This window comes from Macadamia integrifolia, chromosome 5, assembly GCF_013358625.1.
Source record: "Macadamia integrifolia cultivar HAES 741 chromosome 5, SCU_Mint_v3, whole genome shotgun sequence".
NCBI classification, from domain to species: Eukaryota; Viridiplantae; Streptophyta; class Magnoliopsida; order Proteales; family Proteaceae; genus Macadamia; species Macadamia integrifolia.
In genome coordinates, this window is record NC_056561.1 from 20,325,942 (window position 1) to 20,335,778 (window position 9,837).

The 9,837-nt window shown below is 38.6% G+C and overlaps 1 non-coding gene across 1 annotated transcript; it reads right to left on the reverse strand.

Moving 5' to 3' along the window:
- Positions 1-297: 297 nt before the first annotated feature.
- LOC122080444 lies at positions 298-403 on the reverse strand. The gene has a single exon (XR_006140738.1). It is a non-coding gene; the product is annotated as a small nucleolar RNA R71 (small nucleolar RNA).
- Positions 404-9,837: the final 9,434 nt, after the last annotated feature.

Below are 9,837 nucleotides of genomic sequence, written 5' to 3' on the forward strand. Positions count from 1 at the left end.
CCACAAGCCCAGGGCAATAATTTTGAATTCAAATCTCAATACATCACTATGTTGCCCCACTTTCATGGGTCGACCTCTAAGGATGCATACCTATTTCTAAGGGAATTTGAAGAGGTGTGTGTTCTAATTAAGATCCAACAGCTTTCTGATGATGCTGTTAAGCTTAGGTTTATCACTTTTATATTGAAAGACCAAGCTCAAAAGTGGTTGTATGAGTTACTCACAAATTCCATAACCTCATGGGAACAGTTCACAATTGTCTTCCTTAAAAATTTTTTCCCAACTCACAAGACCAATAAGCTTAGAAGTGATATCCTTCAGTTTAGGCAAAAGCTAGTGAGTCATTTTTCAAACTTATGGAGAGATTCAAGGATCTACTCTAAGAATGCCCTCACCATGGCCTAGACCTATGGCATTTATGTCAAATAATTTATGAGGGTATTGATTACCCAACTAAACAAATAATAGAGTCTATGTGCCCTGAGGGATTCACATCCTTTATAAATGAAGGAAAGGCATAAGAATTCTTACTTGACTTAGTTGACAAAATCCGTGAGTGGGAATCAACCCCAAGAGAGTGAAAGAACCATAGGAAGAAAATGATATTTTATGGATGGGATAGTAGCTAAGGAATCCCATTTGGATAGCCTAATCAAGAGAATTAAGGCTATTGTTCCTACAGAGCCATCATCAGTCAATTTGGTTAAGATTTATGCTTTGTGCCAGTCCCCTGGACATCTCATAAAAAAATACCCCAACACCTCTGGGGGCACTTCTAATGATAGTATTAATGCCTTATACCAGAATAATCCATATAGTAATACCTACAATCCAGGATGGAGAAATCACCTAAATTTCTCTTGGAATTAGGGCAACCAAGCAGGGCCTTCCAATTTCCATAATCAAGATCAACCTGGACTCCAAAGGTCTCCCTTTGCACAATAATCTTTTTTCCAAAATACTTTTCCTAGGTCAAATGTAGGACCTCAGGCTAGTTTTCCTAGGGTCCCTCTCCTATCATCTTATCAGCAACCCCCTGAGTTTACCAACACTGGAGAGGCAAGTAGAATAAGTGACTTGAAAAAAAATATGGCCCTCCTCATGACAAGCCATCAAAATCTTACGAGAGAACTCACTCAAGTTGTCTCAATTATGCATGAGAGGGAGAAAGAAACTTTACCTAGTCAACCAGAGCCTAACCCTAGGCATCATCAGCCTATTAGTTCACAAACATCAACTAATGCACCACTGAATATAGTACAAGGTCAGACCCAACAAGGGCCCTCTAACCAATGTAATGTTGTTTATGCCCTTAGGAGTTGTAGAGAGTACCAACAGAGCGTTCCTAAATTTTTCTCATCTATTACTCCTGTTAACTTTCCTTTAGTTGAGGACACAAGTGTGCCTCTTGTTTCAGGTTCGTCTGATGAACCTAAAGATTTTTCTGAAACTAAAGATGATTTGGTTGAGGAAACCAAAAATGATTCTTTTGAACAGGGGCAAATCCCTAACAGTCCTTATGTTCATCCTGTCCCATTTCCTAATCGCTTGGTAAACAAAAGGAAGACTGCTTCCATGGACAAAATTTTAGAAGTCTTCAAAAAGGTAGAAGTGAACATCCTCCTTTTGGATGCCATATCCCAGATCCCTGCCTATGCAAAGATACTGAACGATTTGTGTACTCACAAACGTATCACTAGTGTGCCAAAAAAGGCATTCTTGGTAGGTAACATTAGTTCCATAATTACTCAGCCTATAGCAGCCAAGTATAAGGATCCAGGGAGCCCTACCATATCTTGTGTCATAGGCAACACCTACATTGAGCATGCCTTACTTGACCTTGGCGCAAGTGTGAATCTTTTACCTTACCATGTGTACAAGCAACTTGGATTGGGAGAATTAAAAGCCACTGAAACTACTCTTCAGTTGGCAGATAGGTCTGTTAAAATTCCTAAAGGGATGGTTGAGGATGTCTTACTAAAGGTGGGAGAATTTATTTTCCCTGTCGATTTCATTGTATTAGATACCAAGCCCTTCTCAACCAAGGATGAGATCCCAATAATTCTAGGAAGACCATTCTTGGCTACCAGTAATGCATTAATCGACTGCCGGAATGGTTTCCTAAGATTATCTTTTGGTAACCAAACTATTGAGTTTAATATGTTTAGGATAGGCAAGCAACCACATATGGAAGAAGAGATTAATATGATTGAGGATTTTCTGGATTTTTCTGATGATTTAATCACCAACTTTGATATTAATTTTAATTCAGAATTCCAAGAGTATATGGATGAGTTGGATAATGATAGTGAAAATTTCTTTTCTAAAGTCTTGAGTCTTCACACACATGTGGAGCCCTTAGGACCCCTTTCCAATTCCATTCCCAAACCTTCCATAGTTGAGCCCCCTAAACTAGATCTTAAGGAGTTGCTATCTAATTTGAGGTATGCTTTCCTAGGGCCTGACGAGGCTCTTCCTGTAATAATTTCTTTAAATTTAACTTCTAACCAGGAAGAGGAGTTACTTAAAGTGTTAAAAGATAATAAGGAAGCCCTAGGTTAGACCATGGTTGATATCAAGGGTATAAGCCCTTCTATTGTGCAACATCATATACATCTTATGGAGGATTTTAAACCATCCACGGAACCCTAAAGAAGAGTTAACCCAGTGATGATGGAAACTATTAAGAAAGAGATCCTAAAGTGCTTGGATCATGGAATAATTTAGCCTATTTCTGACAGCCAATGAGTAAGCCCAGTTCACGTAGTGCCTAAGAAGTCTGGTGTGACTGTAGTTCCCAATGCCAATAATAAACTAATTACAACCCGTGTTTAATCTGGGTGGAGAGTGTGCATAGACTATAGGAAATTTAATGTGGCAACCTGGAAGGACCACTTCCCATTGCCATTCATTGACTAGATGTTAGAGAGGTTAGCTGGACATGAATACTATTGTTTTCTTTGTGGATATTCCGGCTATAACTAGATCCCAATTGCTTTAGAGGACCAACATAAGACCACTTTTACATGCCCATATGGAACATTTGCGTACAGGCGTATGCCCTTTGGGCTTTGCAATGCCCTTGCTACGTTCCAACGATGCATGATGAGCATATTTTCTGATATGATCAAAAAATTCTTAGAAGTATTTATGGATGACTTTTCAATTCATGGGAATTCCTATTTTGAATGTCTTCATCATCTTTCTCTAGTTTTGAAAATGTGCATATCTAAGAATTTGATTTTGAATTGGGAGAAATGCCACTTCATGGTTAAATCTGGTATTATTTTAGGCCATGTAATATCCAAGGAGGGAATTAAGGTAGATAAAGCTAAAGTGGATTTAATTGATAACTTACCACCTCCTCAATCTGTTAAGGACGTCCGATCTTTTCTAGGGCATGCGGGCTTCTACAGAAGGTTTATTAAGAACTTTAGTCAGTTAGCCCAACCTCTCACTTCATTACTTGCCAAAGATCAAACTTTTGAGTTTTCTAAAGAGTGCCTAAAATCCTTCAAACAACTTAAGAAGGAGTTGACCAATACACCCATTGTTCAACCACTTGTTTAGACTGAACCTTTTGAACTGATGTGTGATGCGTCGGATTTTGCCATAGGAGCGGTTTTGGGTCAAAGGATTAATAAGTTGCCCACTATCATTTATTATGCTAGTAGGACCTTAAATGATGCACAACTCAATTATACAACCACTGAAAAAGAATTTTTAGCAGTTGTGTTTGCATTAGAAAAGTTTCGGTCTTACTTAGTTGGTTCACATGTGGTGGTGTATACTGATCATTATGCTCTCAGAACTTATTTCAGAAGAAGGATGCCAAAGCCTGTCTCATTAGGTGGGTTTTACTTTTGCAAGAGTTTGATTTAGAAATTAAGGATAAAAAATGAGTTGAAAACCTAGTTACAGACCATTTATCCCGGCTTCCCAATTCTTTGACTATCGATTCTTCGGTCAACGAGAAATTTTCAGATGAACAATTATTTACAGTGTCCAGTGAACCATGGTTTGCTCATAATGTCAACTTCTTAGTTTCAAGTGTGATTCCAGATCACTGGTCCACCCAAGATAAGTATAGGTTTCATTCCCAAGTTAAGCAGTTTTTCTGGGATGATCCTTATTTGTTTAAGATATATCCGGATCAGATTATCCGACGATGTGTTATTGATCATGAGCAATATTCTATTATCTCTTTTTGTCATGATCATGCATGTAGTGGACACTTTGGACCTAAGAAGACTGCCGCAAAGGTTTTCCAATGCGAATTTTATTGGCCCACTCTTTTTAGAGATACTTTTGATTTTTGTAAGGCTTGTCTCGCCTGCCAGTCTTTTGGCCGTATCAATAAGAGAAACATGATGCTCATCAACCCTATTTTAGAAGTTAAGATCTTTTATGTATGGGGCATCGATTTTATGGGACCATTCCATAATTCCTTTGGGAATTTGTACATACTTTTGGCCGTTGATTATGTTTCTAAATGGATAGAGGTCATACCTTGTAAATCTAATGACCACAAAGTGGTGGTCCAGTTTCTCAAAGAAAACATTTTTTTCCACTTTGGTGCACCACATGAAATAATTAGTGATAGGGGTACTCATTTTTGTAATCGACCTTTTGAAGCCTTAATGAAAAAGTATGGGATCACCCATAAGTTATCTACCTCTTATCACCCCCAAACTAATGACCAAGTGGAGGTGTCTAATAGGCAGATCAAACAAATCTTAAAGAAAACTATTAATCTCAACTGTAAGGATTGGTCCTTTAGGCTTATTGATGCCTTGTGGGCCCATCAGACTACATTCAAGACCGATCTTGGTCAGTCTCCCTACCGTTTGGTGTATGAAAAAGCTTGTCACTTACCAGTTGAGTTGGAGCATAAGGCATTTTGGGCCATCAAGAAGCTCAACTTTGATTTGTTTAATGCGGGAATTCATCATAGACTCCAACTATCTGAGTTGGAGGAACTTAGGAATGAAGCCTATGAAAGTTCTAGGATTTACAAGAAAAATACCAAAGATTTCCATGATAAGCACATTCTGAGTAAATCTTTTGCAATTGGTGATAATGTCTTATTGTACAACTCTCGATTGCATCTTTTTTTCTGGTAAGCTTAGATCCTGATGAGATGGCCTATTTATTATCCATAATGTATATCCCCATGGGACTATGGAGATTTTGAATCCAAGAACAAGGGTAATTTCAAAGGTTAATGGTCAGTGTTTGAAACCATTCCTCGAGTTTCCTAATACTGGTAGTGAAGAGGTCATGGATCTCCATAAACCTCTTTACACTGATGATTAACTTTTAATCAGGTATGACCCCCTTGCATTGTCTTCGTTTTTAATTCTTTTCATGCATTGAGGACATTGCATGACTTAAGTGTAGGGGAGGGAAACCAGTTTCTGCTTTTTTCACTTTATTTTATTTGTTTTTCTTTTTATTTTTTTTAGCTTGCTAAATGATGAAGTCCTACTTTGGCTTTTGGTTAATGATCATACCATTCGGTTGCTTGATGTATGAAAATAAAAGTTTTGACTAAGGTACCCATTTTGAACGTATAAAAACCCTGTTGAGAAGAAAGAAACAAGCCTGTGTCTTATGATGGGACTTTCTTCTAAAAAATAAGAGACCCCTATTTTATGATGTTGGACCATATGTAAGTCTATGGATTCCTTGTATTTTTGATTTGGAGTTGAGACATTCTTTTTAATTTGGCATGAGTTGACAAATGCACAATTTTAAATGAAATGTGAAATGTGGTATGAAGAAGAATAAGAGTTGATTCCCTTGGAACTAGACAGGGCATTGCGCCTCATGAAGCGTGGTGTCTTGATCGAAATTCCTTAGGAGAAAACTTCTGAAGGAACTCTAGCATCACTATCTTTGTGGGCATATGCAAAAAGCAAAGCTATATAGCAACTTGGGTGTCTGGTGTTTACTCTACCATGTCATTCAAGCCAAAATTAGTGGAGTAGAATAGAGTTTATTAAGCAAAAAAAAAAAAAAAAAAGAGAAAAAAGATGTGCAAATGTCATTAATGCTTTAGTAATAATTTAGTAAAAAACACTCCAACGCCTTTAGTCATTAGTTTCCTATTTCTTCACAGTGGTTTTACCTTAAGATAAGGAGTTTGGAAGAGAGAGGTGAGTTCCAAATTAAGAAATATGCTAGTGCCTGGAATTGATAAAGGGTAATAAAAATTCAAGTGTGGGGGTCCCTTGTAAGAGAAATTATCTTTGCTCCGGATCGGTATGACCCTTACCTTTAGCTAAGGTTGGGATTTATTTATTCTGAATTTTGGGTGTATATTCACTACAAACACCCACGAGACACAACTCGTCCACTAGGGGTGACCTAGGGGTTTAAAAGCTTTTTGCACATGCGAAGTGCAACCGTGATTCTTACGAAAGTGAGTTAGGATTTTTATTTTTATTCTTTTTTCTTTTTGTTTTGCTCGAGGACTAGCAAAGTCTAAGTGTTGGAGAATTTTAATGAGCACAATTATGTGTGAAATCTAGGGTAATAAAACATGCATTTTATATATTTAGAATGGAGTTACCTTGGGTTTTACTCTCTTTTTGCAGGTTTTGTATTTTAAAGTCTTTAAGCATTATTAGATATCATATCTCTCTAACAACAACTACCTAATGTAGTTGGTGAGTTATGGTGTGAAAAATTCCCTTGCTCACTAGGAGGTCTCAAGTTCGAATCTCATGGTTGTCTTTTTTTGGAGAATTTTATTGAAGATTTCTTACTTTTCACTTACTTAAAGCACTAAGGGTATGGAGGGGATTTTCACATCAAATTAGAAACAAGGAAAATCGTGGAAGGGGTTCCTGCGTAAGAAGAGAAGAAAAAAAAAAGGAAATAGAAAAAAAGGGAGAAAAAGAAGAAAAAAAAAATAAGAAAAAAAAATATAGGAAATTTCTCCAAGTTTATTTCTCTATTCTCTCTCCTCTACCTTAGCACTTTTGGTCTCAAAAGATCTCACAATCAATTGTGGGTTTCTCCCTTTTAGGAAAGAAAAATTTATTATCCTACCTCCCCATTCCCTATAAATACAACTCATGTAAGAGGAGGGGAGACACTTCATTCGTCTTCTAGGTTTTTTTTTTTTAGTTGCTCTATCTCTTTCTCTAATTTTCTCTTTCTCTAGCTCTAGTTCTAGATTTATGCTTTAAACACTTTTGTAAGTACATTTTATTCAATTAATGCAAGCACTTTTGTTTTTTATTCAGTTTTTTATTTTTATTGTTTAAGCAATTGAAGTTGTAATTTTTAAGTTCTAGTTCTAGGCTTAGTTTTAGGTGACAAGAACAAGTTATGAAGCATGTCTTTCAAGTTCCATTTTTTTTTCTTTAGATTTGTTTTCTCTAGTACTAGAAATTTCAGATTTGGTTTATTCCAGATCTGGTTTTTAGTATTAGTAGTATCTCAAATTGATCAAGTTTTTAGTTCAAGGGTTGAAGTTCAAGTAAGTAGGCTCCATCAATAGTCTTCTCTCCCCCCTCTCATTCCCTCTTCTGACTACCTTTTCTTTCTTAATTTAGGATTTTAATTTCTGTCGTTACATTAATGCTATCCCTTTCTCCCAAGGTTTATGGCTAGTGTATGTGTTGGCTTTGCCCCTCCTAGCCATAGAATCATGAATTTATTGCTTTTATTTTAATTGTCTCCCTTTCCCTAAAGCCAAGTAGAGTAACCCTTGTAAGAGTGGCTCTCTAGTCAAGTAGGGAAACTCATATTATGATGCATTCTATGGCTAAGTAGAGAAACCTACTTGTGAGTCTCTCTCTAGCTTTCTCCCCTTTCTTTTACTTTATTTTTATTTCAGCATTTTTTTCCTTTATTATTATTTTTTAAATTACATGGACTGTTTATTTTCAGTTATTTATTTATTTAATTTTAATTTTGTGGCTTGTGTCTTTAAATTCTTAGATGACGAATGGTTAGGATGTTATTTTATATACATATGTTTAAGACGGTAATTAGAATTAGATCACAACCATTAATAGGTTCACTTTCGTATTATTAAAAGAAAAAAATAAAGTGGCTACTCTCCCTGTGTTCGACACGTAGCTACATTGATACGTATGCTTGTGGTTACATTTAAAATCTCAAACACTACTGTTACTGTCGAAAATCCGTATGAACTGATCCTACACAAACACAGAAGGCAAAGGCCCGGAGGTTTATCCGGGGTTAGTCCTCTGACGCCCAAGTTAGAGATCGGCCGCTTAGCTTTTCACAAGGGTAATGTTGTGAGTCTTTTCTGCTTACCTATTTTCCTCCGCTCGGGCCCTCTCTTATAGTCCTTAGGGTTTAGGGTTTCTCTTTTTCTTGGAGGAGTCCTCCTCGGGTCCGCCTCCTTTCCTTTTTGAGTCCTACCCGGATACGTCTTATCCCCTTCATGGGGAATATTCTCTTCACGCTGTTGATGTAATACCCTACTTTTTTTAAACCCGGTCTGATTAAGCGGTTGAACCGGTTTAACCATGCAGGAACCGAGCCAGAGGAAATTAGAGCAGGTTCCTTATGGGCTATGATGGCACGGGTAACCTTAAACACCGGCTGGCCCGACAAGTCCGAGCCAGTGCCAGAAGAGACGGGAGTGCCCAAACCGTGTACGTGCACCTACCATAAGGCTTTGTACGGATAAAACAGGTATTATATCCGTATTTTAAGGTATATACGTATGCTACATCGTATGCTTGGGGTGGGGTTCGCGCCGAGGTCCGAACCCGGTCAAAATCCCAAGTTTTGGCTCTCAGGTGGGTAGGACAAGTAGGTGCACCCACCTGAGTGACCCATCCAAGTGCACTGTTCACTTATTAGGAATTATATATAAAGCTTTATGATTTTCTCTTCTTTCCATTTATTACCCCCGTACGTTGGTGAGAAAAGTAAAGAGGAGAGAGAAAAGAAAGGGAAGAAGAAAGGAAGAGAAGGAAGAGGAAGAAAAGAGGGATTTCAGCGGCGCCGAAGCTCGATCTTCCCATTCCGGTGCCGGGAGAGTGATCTTCAACTCTAGATCTACAGTTGGAGGTAAGAAAAGTTAGGTTTTGTGAACATTCACCATACCCAAGCTTTAAACCCTTGATTCGAGTATGGTTTCTTGAGATCTTATAAAACCCCTTTGAAATGATGAATCTAAGGTTTAATAGATGATTTATGTGTTGATCTTGAAGGATTTGAAGAGATATTGACAAGGTGGAAGGAACATTGTGGGTTTGAAGTGGTTGGAGGGTTTGAAGTCTTTCTTGAGCAAAGAAGGTAAGATGGTTTCCCTCACTGGAATCTAACCTAGATCTAGGTTAGAACCATCCTATAGGACCTTGAGGGTGTGAAGAATGGGTGGGGAAAAGCCCCATTTGATTCCCCAAAGAATGGAGAAAACGGGGAAGAACCAGTGTCTTTTCCGCCAAGACCGGTGGGTACAACCGGTGGGCTCCTACCCGCCTGTGGGTACCCACCTGAGAAGGCAGGGGGGCCTTCGAGCCCAACCGGCGGGTACCACCGGCGGGTACAACCGGTGGGCAGGGGCCCGCCGGTCCTAGCAAGGGGGTCCCTGGCCCAACCGGCGGGTACCACCGGCGGGTACTACCGGCGGGCCCCTACCCGCCGGTCCTAACCGGTGGGTAAGACCGGTGGGTAGACAGCCCACCTGTCTGACCCACCCGTGTGGCCCCGAAGGTGATCCTTATGTCCGATCGAACCCAAATCGGACGTGTGATTTTCTTTTGACGTTCTAAACATGATTTTATCATCGGATTTCATTAATTTTGATTCTAAAATGGTGAAGTACTAACCCCGCTCAATTAT